Below are 9,990 nucleotides of genomic sequence, written 5' to 3'. Positions count from 1 at the left end.
ATGGAAATAATACATAAAATTATATAAAATTAGGAAAAACTCACGGGACCGGGCCCTAACCGGCCGACCATGCCCAAGCCGGTCCCAAACCCTTATTTTATTATTATTTGTTTCCCTCATCTCATGGAAACTCCTTCACTTCAAGGAAACTCCTTAGTTTCAACAAACTCCTTGATTTCATGGTATTTTCATAAAATCATGAAAAATATAATAAAATCATGAAAAATGCTATGGGACCGGGCTTATTGGCCGGCCGGCCATGCCTTGGCCATATACGGTCCCAAACTTCATGACTCCTTCATTCTTTATTATTATTTTCCTTCATCTCAGGAAGTTTCCTCAGTTTCAGCAAAAATCCCTGATTTCTTCATATTTTCCCAAATGATTGCTCAAACGTACATCAGAAAATATCAAAATTCTCAGGATTGAGGCACAAACACATTGGTGACGCGAGCATACTACCTTGACCGACCAAGGTTGGCTCTTTGGCTTGCAAGAGGCCGGTCTCATGTATTTTCATCATTTAACCTAATTTGTTCATATTAGGTTCAAACTCTTCCAAACAACTTGGAATTCCATGAAACGATCGTCCGTTGATCCCATGACCACCCAGGGTTGGTTTCATGACCCCTTGGTCGGCCCTTCATCTCTTCATAATTAATTAGGTTTTATCACCTAAGGCTCAGACGAGCATTATTTTAATAAATGATTAAACCGACATTTAATCATCCTTTCATCAACAAATCAACAAGTCTTCAAGAGACCTTGGTATTCACTCACTTGAACATCTGGGCGCTACATGGTCGACCCATGATCCCATGTAGTCGGTCCCTCCATCATTCCATGGTTAATTTTCAATAAACCATAAATTGATCATCAATTGATCGAATTAGGGTATTGAGTCCAAGGTTCGTAATTTCAGATTCAAATGCTAATAATTTTACGATGATCTCATGGTCAACATTTTATTAATCATACTTGGTTCAGTTGCCAATATTTAAATTAATATTTTATTTGGTCATGCTACTAGTAATTCATCAAATGAGCAACATTCGCTCAGATGAGCAATATTTGCTCAAACCAAGGAATATTGGTTCAACTATCAATATTCAACAATTCATCGAATGAGCAATATTTGCTCACGTTAACTATCAACGTTTATTCATACATTATACCTCTGTCTCAACAGACATGTTCAATTCATGAGTCTCAAAACATTTTCAAATCATGTTCGACTCAACAGTACAAGGACTCATCGTCCCATGAAGTCATGGAGTCAGCAACTGACGAATTAATCACGAGACATCAATCGTGTCGCATGGGGGATATTAACTAGGGTTTTGGTCTGACGGTCTACGACACGTGTGTTCATACACACGATGAGAATGTGAGCAAGTCGTGTAATCAGTAGAAGGAGTTAACAAAGTAGTGGAAGGAAAATCGACCAAGTCTCCGCACGTTGAGCAACTGGTTTTAACACGATTTCCATTCTCCACTCTTTGATTCCATCAACTATCACACTTCATGGGATCATGGTGTTTACAATTCTACCAATATAAATAAGTCTTTGAATCATGATTGAAAATAAGACAATCTTACGTCAAACAGACAACACGAGATCAACATCTCAACGTCTAAGCAATTATTCTCAACAGAGAAAAATTCAATCATTCAGAACTTATCTTATTTTCAGAATACACAACACATCTGCAATCTTCGATTACCATTGATCTCACACATTTTTCAGCTTCCCTCCTACAGATCGACCCATCCTCTCTTGTGACCGGATTTACTCTGGAACGGTCATTGTCTTGGTTTAGGCCGGAGTACTACAGATTGATCTCTCAAATTCAAAGCACTCCCTTCTTGCAGTGCATCTGTGTGAGGTTTAACAGTTCGCTCGGTTCAAGGAGTTTCCTCCGCACGTTCGTCTCCTCAATTCCGTAAAAACCAGCAACTCGTTTTGCCCCATCTACAGCTAGAAACTTTGCTTTTCTCTGTGACTAACATTATAACTAAGAACTGACTAACATGCCTCTTCTAACATTCTCAACTCCTGTACCATGGTTTCAGTTAGAAATAACTCTTCTACCATTCTTCGCTATAGTATATCGAGAAATACCGAAAAGATCGAGTTAGACATTAAAAGATGCTTTTTATATCCAAAAAGAAGGACACTACAAAGAAATAAAGCTCCAGAAGACTCACTTCATAAGGAACATCAAACAGTGTTATAGATTATACTCTCATAATTTTGTGCATTTTCAGGCCAAGCTTCTTTGGGATGATATCTTTCAAAGAGTTAAGGATGTTAAAATATCCACCTTCATAATTTTGTGCATTTTTAAATACCTTAGATGAACCCACTTTCGAAGAAAACCCAAACTTTAATGTTTTCAGTTGATCTGCATTTGCAAGTGATGTAGCACATCTGATACAGGCAATAACAGCTCTAGGTTGATCTGGTAAGTACTGTTGTTGCTGCTGCTACTACTGCTTATGAGCATCTGTAAAATAAGCATAAAACATTCATTATCAACCCCCAGACCCTATGGCCTACGGATGATTAAAATATCGAGTGACCAAAAATGATGAAGATAAAGAATAAATACATCCAAACTTTGCCGTCTCTCCTTCTGTATATTCTGCATTTCTCTTGTTTCTTTGAATTGCTAGAAGCCTCATACAAAGAAAGTATCTGTTAAAGCCAAGGTGGAAACATATCGGCACAATAAGAAAACTACAACTTATCATATTTAACATCTTAGCCTAACAAGTAAGCTGAATAAAACATAGATTGTGGTCATATGAGCTCCTGTGAAGTGTGAACTTCAAATTATATAGCCAACTTGTACCGCTTGCTGCAATCCTAACTAATGGACATGTATTTTCGTGTTAAGTATTTAATCCCCAACCACTAAAACTCATTCGTTATCCTTTTCAAAACCCTACTTTAGATTAGCAATTCCCTTTTAGATGCATAAAGTAATAAGTAAATTTCTTGTGTGAACTTTGAACTAATCAACCATATACCATGTTATTTGTTAGATTGATCTAATTTGAGAAACCAAGGCAGCCGAAGCATGGGCTGAGAAACTCAAATAAGATTGATAAAGAAACCCATAACTGTGATTCAATATCGCATGAAAAGTCATCCCATATGGATGGAAAACTCTGCGATTAGACGTACTCATCATTCATCCTCATCCTTTTTGGTCTCTGTGTATTCTTATCATCTGAAGGCCATTAGGTCTGAGTTTTAAAATGAATTTTTAGTTTACAGGGTATCTGAACTTGATGCATAGTAATATTTCTCAAAATTACCTTTAGTAACAGAAGGCGGCTTATATCACATAGGAATTATATATCTTGAAGGACCGTCAACTATGGATGGTCTTGAGAATTTTCTACATTCTCCATGCATATGAAGAAAGCCCAAGTGATAGCAAAGTGTGAGCAAAAAATTCATACTGGGATTAGAGAAATTCAATGGTCGTTCTATTGCGATCACTGTCACATTGACCCTACTATTTAGCAATTGATTCTGTATAAATTTTGAAATTCCAACTCTTTTAAGAAGCGATCTTCAAAAATCTTTGTTTGGGTATTCAATTGAAGATGTTTTTATGTATTCTATGTATTAAGTGCAAAAAAGATTTTGAAAAGGATGATTCACGGTTTATATGAATTAGCAAAAAAGAAAATGGAAAAAAACGAATTAAATAAAAAAATTGTAGTGCTCAAAACCATTTTGGATAACTACCTCTTTCACCTTAATGGTTGTTCTTCTTTAGTGATAGCTCAAAGCACAGACCCACTCCACCTTTATAAAGTTTGGAGCTTCAAAAAGAAACCCCATGAATCACTTTCAAGCTACCATAATAAATCACCATCTACAATTCAGCACCACATGAAGAGCTTAGTACTATAGTAAGAATAACAAAAACGAATGTAGACTTTCAGTTTAAAAATAAAATAGAAAACATTACCTTTGGTGGATGAAAACTCCCCAGATTTTTGTCATCCTGTAGCATCTACTGGTGCATCTTCAAGGACTTCCTCCCAATTTGCAGGTGCTTCCCCTATTTATGACAATATCCCAGGTTAAATTTCTGCCTCTAAAGAGATAAAATCTTTCACCGAAATAAAAAACACCTAAGCAAAAGCATGGGCAAATAAGTACCACAAATATAAAAAATTGAAATTCTAAACTTCCATCTCTGCTACAAAGGTTGGAATTAAATAGAAAGACTATGAAAGAAGCCTTGGGAGCGAAACGGGACCTCGTCGGAATCAACTTTATCTGAAACTCTTCGACCCTTCTTTTAATCACAGTATTGGAAATCGAAATGCCTAACCCATAATTCCAATTTCCAGAAGAAAAAAAATCCAAATTAAAAATTCTAATGAATCCCAGTGAAACTTAAAAGTATTTATCTAATCCTAGAAAGATGAGATTAATCAATTAAAAAAGTCAGGATAGCAGTTGAGTATTTTTTGGGGTGCACAACAAGCCAGGTGTTTTTGCAATCTTACCAACTTGGGAGCACGACTTCGTGGATATGATGTAAACAGGAGGAATGCGTGTTTGGCCGTTATTGCATCCATGCTCTCCTGCAACAATTCTCCTTGTAGCAGCGTTCTTTTCAAGTCCCAAAAAAGTATTTTTTTATCAGTTCATGAAAAAGAACACTTAAGTATCACCTTGTGTATGTGTTAACCACAAAACGCGGTGAAGGTAAGTATTTATGCTCCGCATGATGTCAGTAGCAGTTCCTTTTAGCATGACTTCCCAAAATCTCAAGGCCATTTTCCATTAGTTAGAAGTTTATTGGAAAATCCAACATAAAGACACAAACCAAATAAGATGTTGGATCAATCTAGTTGCTGAATCAGTGATGTAGTTATCATGAAGTGAGAATTGTTTTCATCGTCAAAGTAAGAGATGAAAACAGTGTTATGAAAAAGCACCACTAATTAGTAAAAGGACATTCTTATAAGATATTAAAATGACTGTAAAAAGGAAAAATAAGAAGACCAATTAAGCTCTTAAACAGGCCAAATCCACATTCAAATCTGAAACTCACCCTTTAAATATCCGTCTACTTGGTTCCTTTTCTATTCAATATAGCAACCAAAAGTGCCTTACCGAAAATTAGACCCAATTGAACTGAATGCATGCTATAGGATATGAAGGTGACAACCACAAAATGTTGTCAACAACCAAAACCCCATGACGAAAAGAGTTTGTAATAGACTATCAAACTGTGATTCCCACTTTTACTCAAGGATTCTCAAAACCCAGTAAAACTATAACCATAAGCATTTGATAAACACATGTTAAACAACAAGTATATTTCTGATACCACAATCACAAACCCCAAATCCAGTTAATTACACAAAAAGAATAACAAAAGGAATACAAAACTCTAGATTCTACTTCTCCTCCTCTGCTCAAAACATCATCAAATTAATTCCACTCCAATTATGTTTAAAAACAAAATTATTGTAAACTCTCACCTTTATCTTTGAAGAACTTTGAGTGGAACTGTCTTTGATGGCCCTTCCGAATCTTCGAGTCCTTACTAAAATCAAAGCGAAACAGAGTATAGAGAGAAAGAAAATGACAGATCCTGACCTCAGTTTCACAATTATAATCACCGAGATCAAGATCAAAATTATCAACAGGAATAACACATAAACCCTAGTCTATTAGACCCGAGGGATTTGTTTGGATGTTCAGGCAATCACCTTCATGTTTGATAACGTGCCTACAACCCCTAATCAATGATATTTGTCCCCAGGTTGTTAACCAATCTACAAAAACAGAATTCAATTACCCAACAAAATCTCAATAACAAAATTGCATAAACAAAAAAAATCAACCCGTAACTCAGTAATTTGAACAAAAAAACCCAAGATATCAAATTGATAAAGTAGTATTTGTTAGCAAGATAACCCAACAACCATTAAACCACTTCTAAACACCATTACTCCCACATATATGAAACCCTAGGTTTCAATTTCTATAATCATTGCAGAAATAAATTACTATTACGAAAATCTATTCTTACCAAACAGATTCCTTCGGTTTGAGCTGAAATCAACAAAAAGAAGATGGAGATGTGGGTGTGGGTGTGGTGGGGTGGGGGGGGGGGGGGGGGGGGGGGGGAGGAGCTTGCTCACGAATAAGAAGATGATGCCGTGTGGAAAAGCGGGGGTCTAACACCACCCAATATTTCGCTTAGCAACCTGTATGGACTAACTCCGAAATATTTTGTTAGAGAATCAACTAGACAGTCAGACTCAATCTAGGTTAAAGTATCTCAAGGAGTCAATATCTCTCACTTGTTTTGATTTACTCAAGCTAAAACAATAGCGAGTATTTAATCAAACACAAGGAATAATTTGGACGGTACCAAAGACACAATATCCAAGGATCAATCAACAACCAAAGGTTGGATTTTCAATTGATGATCTTAACGCACAACCTGTATTATTTCAATTATATAAAATATAATGCGGAAAAGAAATAACACAGACACCGGAAGTTTTGTTAACGAGGAAACCACAAATGCAGAAAAACCCCGGGACCTAGTCCAGATTGAATACACACTGTATTAAGACGCTACAGACGCTAGCCTACTCCAAGCTAACTTCGGACTGGACTATAGTTGAACCCCAATCAGTCTCCCACTAATTCAAGGTACAGTTGTACTCCTACGCCTCTGATCCCAGCAGGATACTGCGCACTTGATTCCCTTAGCTGATCTCACCCACAACTAAGAGTTGCTGCAACCCAAAATCGCAGACTTGATAATAAACAAATCCGTCTCACACAGAAAAGTCTATCAAAGGATAAATTTGTCTCCCATAGAAAAACCCTAGGTTTTGTTCCGTCTTAAGATATAAAAAAAAAGGTGAACAGGAACCAATTGATAATCCGGTCTTATATTCCCGAAAACAGCCTAGATTAATCAATCACCTCTCAACAATCCTTCTTGACTACATAAGCGGTTTGTCGAGGAATCACAAACAGTGAGACGAAGATGTTTGTGACTTCTTTATCTTGCCTATCGGAGAACTCTCACGATCTCAAGCCAATCAATAGATTGTACTCGTACGATAGAAGATGCAAGATCAGATCACACAACTACGATAAAAGTAGTATCGGTCTGGCTTCACAATCCCAATGAAGTCTTTAAGTCGTTAACCTGGTTTTAGAGAAGAAAATCAAAGGTTAAAGGAGAATCGACTCTAGCGAGCGCACTAGTATCCCACAGACGTGTGGGGATTAGTTTTGCACAATGCTAGATGTCTCCTTTATATAGCCTTCAAATCAGGGTTTTTCCTTAGTTACAAAGCAATCCATATTCACCGTTAGATGAAAACCTGATTTAGATTCAAGCTAATATTTCTAAACCGTTAGATCGAAAACTTAGCTTGTCACACACACTTGGGTAGACGTTTACTGCGTTTGTGAAAACCATGCCCAAACGTGTACGTGTATGTTGGTTCAACATAGTAACCCAAAAGTTTAACCATATGAGAAATTCATATTAACCTAGTTCTTCTTCACCATAACTAGTTCAATTGACTCAAATGAACTAGTTAGAGAGTTGTTCAATTGCTATAAGATCTTATGTAACTACACAAGACACAACTGAAACAAAGATGATTCGATTCGATGAATCGGCTCATGAACTTTATAGCCACGGTTTGCATAAAGCATTCCTTAGTAATTTAAGTTTCATGTTCAGAGCACATCTTTAGATCATAACCACTTAAGCTCACAAACAAGTTCGCGGACTTAAGGCAACCGGCAGAGTTTTCCAAACTCAGCATAAAATCTCGGCAAAGAGACTTCCGCCAGTTCGCGGACTAGGTTCGTGGACTGAGTTCGCGGACTAAACATGCAAACGAGTTTTTGGAAAATTTCAGCAGAAATTCTCGGCAAGAGAACTTCCGTCAATTCGCGGACTAAGTTCGCAAACTGAGTTCGCGGACTTGGCATAGCCAATTCCTCCGGTTTCTTTCAATTAACAAAGTTCAAAAACTTCGGATTAAGGAATACATGGTTATGTAATCTAAACTCTCATTCCAATCATTGAGACATTCTCAAAGGACGTTATATATCCGTTATTCACAGACCGTTTCACGTCAGAGCAATTCTCAAAGTAATTGAAACTTTTCATGACTTTCGTCACTAGGTGAATATAAACTTGATCAAAGCGATACGCTTTACCAACACACGATTTCGAGAAAAAGAGAAGTAGTGAATACTCAGCTCGAAATGTCAAATGTGTATGATCCAGTCTATATAGCATACGACTTTTTGTCTCATAAGAAGTAGGTTACAGAATAAATAGACTTTTGAGTGATAGATAAGTTCAACTCTCCACATACCTTTTTGTTGATGAAGTTCCACGGTTCCTTGAGTAGATCTTCGTCGTTGTATGATGAATCGCCATGAAGTCCTTGAGCTCAACTACACTTTTCTATCCTAGTCCGAGACTTAGCTATAATAGACTAGAAATCAAGAATCATAGTTTTGATCACTAACATTGACAAACATGCTTGATATAGCAACTCATGTGAGGTCGACCGAGCTATGCTCTAACAATCTCCCCCTTTGTCAATTTTAGTGACAAAACTATTAATACATATGAAATACATATGAAATACAAAAAAGATAAACTTTAGTGGCTCCTATTCCATAATCTAATCTTCAACGTTCCTTGAAATCTCCGTTCTTCCAAGTACTCCAATGATCCCAAAGGTTGTAAGTTTAGCACCACCGTTGTTGAAGATCCGTAGCTATAATAATGAGACAAATCGAGATTCTCGATCATTATTATACAGTGTCATAGTATCATTATGTAACATCAATGTCCAATTGCATCACGACTTTAACAACAATACTATGGTGATATGTATCACTCCCCCCAGTCAATACTCCATCTCGATCATGGAAACCACTCCCCCTTACACAATGATCTGAAAACCATATGTATTTGTAGTATAAACTACATTATTTCTCCCCCTTTTTGTCAATAAAATTGGCAAAGGTACAAGAACGGGATCATAATGAAATTTCCACAAGAGACATTCATAGACTAAAAGAAAAATACATGCCAACTTAATTTAGATGCAATCATAAAGCCGAAGCTAAATGCATTCATCAAGGAGTTTTAAGATACAAGATAACCCCTATAAAATTCCACAGCCGCACACCCCGCAAGATATTACCATTAAGCACAAGTTCAAAAGAACTCTCCCCATTTGATGTCATTCCCAAAAGAACAACAAGAACGACCTTAATTTCGAAAGAAAAGAAGGAATTTTTAATTGGACACCAAAAACCATGGAAATGATTTTCTATATCCAAAACTCAACCAAATTAATCACAAGTAAACCCATGATTAATTTAATCGGAATACGCAACTAAATCAAACCACAAAAGTGATCAATTTAATTGATTGTGCTCAACATAAGAAAACTCACGGAGCTATGACTAAGATAACCACATGGAGATGACTACCTTAATCGTTCAAATACTCAACATAAGGAAAACCTTACGGAATATACGAGTACATCAACCAATAGAACATGATTAGTATAGTCGTTCATATACTCAACACAAGAACTTGTGGAATATATGAAAAACTCAACTAGATTAATTACAAGAGAACCTATAATTAATCTAATTGGAATACACAACCAAACTAATCACCGAAGTAATCAATTTAATTGTCAAAAGATTTTTCTCGACAAAAGAAGACTTTCGAAGCAAATAACTAAATAACCAATCAAGATGATTAATTTAGTTCAAGAATGCTCAATATATAACATCTCATGGAACAACCAACAAGGCCAATATTAATCGACATAGTTGTAAGGTGCTCAACATAAGATACACAATGGAGCCTTCACGATAAAACATAACAAAATGGATCAATGAAGATCAATACCGTGGATAACATACAAGGA

The 9,990-nt window shown here is 36.4% G+C and overlaps 1 long non-coding RNA gene across 5 annotated transcripts; it reads right to left on the bottom strand.

Annotated features, from left to right (window-relative positions):
• Window positions 1-1,556: 1,556 nt before the first annotated feature.
• On the bottom strand, window positions 1,557-6,146 carry LOC113299413. Of its 5 annotated transcripts, none has more exons than XR_003334876.1 (8): window positions 6,075-6,146; window positions 5,521-5,817; window positions 4,537-4,642; window positions 4,184-4,353; window positions 3,990-4,082; window positions 3,764-3,893; window positions 2,613-2,698; window positions 1,557-2,507 (listed from the first exon to the last, which is right to left on the bottom strand). It is a non-coding gene; the product is annotated as an uncharacterized LOC113299413 (long non-coding RNA). The 5 variants fall into 5 exon arrangements; XR_003334875.1 differs by lacking the exon at window positions 4,184-4,353 and having other exon boundaries at window positions 1,557-2,101; window positions 2,209-2,507; XR_003334874.1 differs by lacking the exon at window positions 4,184-4,353 and having other exon boundaries at window positions 5,521-5,585; window positions 5,752-5,817.
• Window positions 6,147-9,990: the final 3,844 nt, after the last annotated feature.

Source organism: Papaver somniferum, chromosome 7, assembly GCF_003573695.1.
Source record: "Papaver somniferum cultivar HN1 chromosome 7, ASM357369v1, whole genome shotgun sequence".
Taxonomy (NCBI): domain Eukaryota; kingdom Viridiplantae; phylum Streptophyta; class Magnoliopsida; order Ranunculales; family Papaveraceae; genus Papaver; species Papaver somniferum.
The sequence above is the reverse complement of the archived record's forward strand: the minus strand, read 5'-3'. Positions and strand labels throughout refer to the sequence as shown.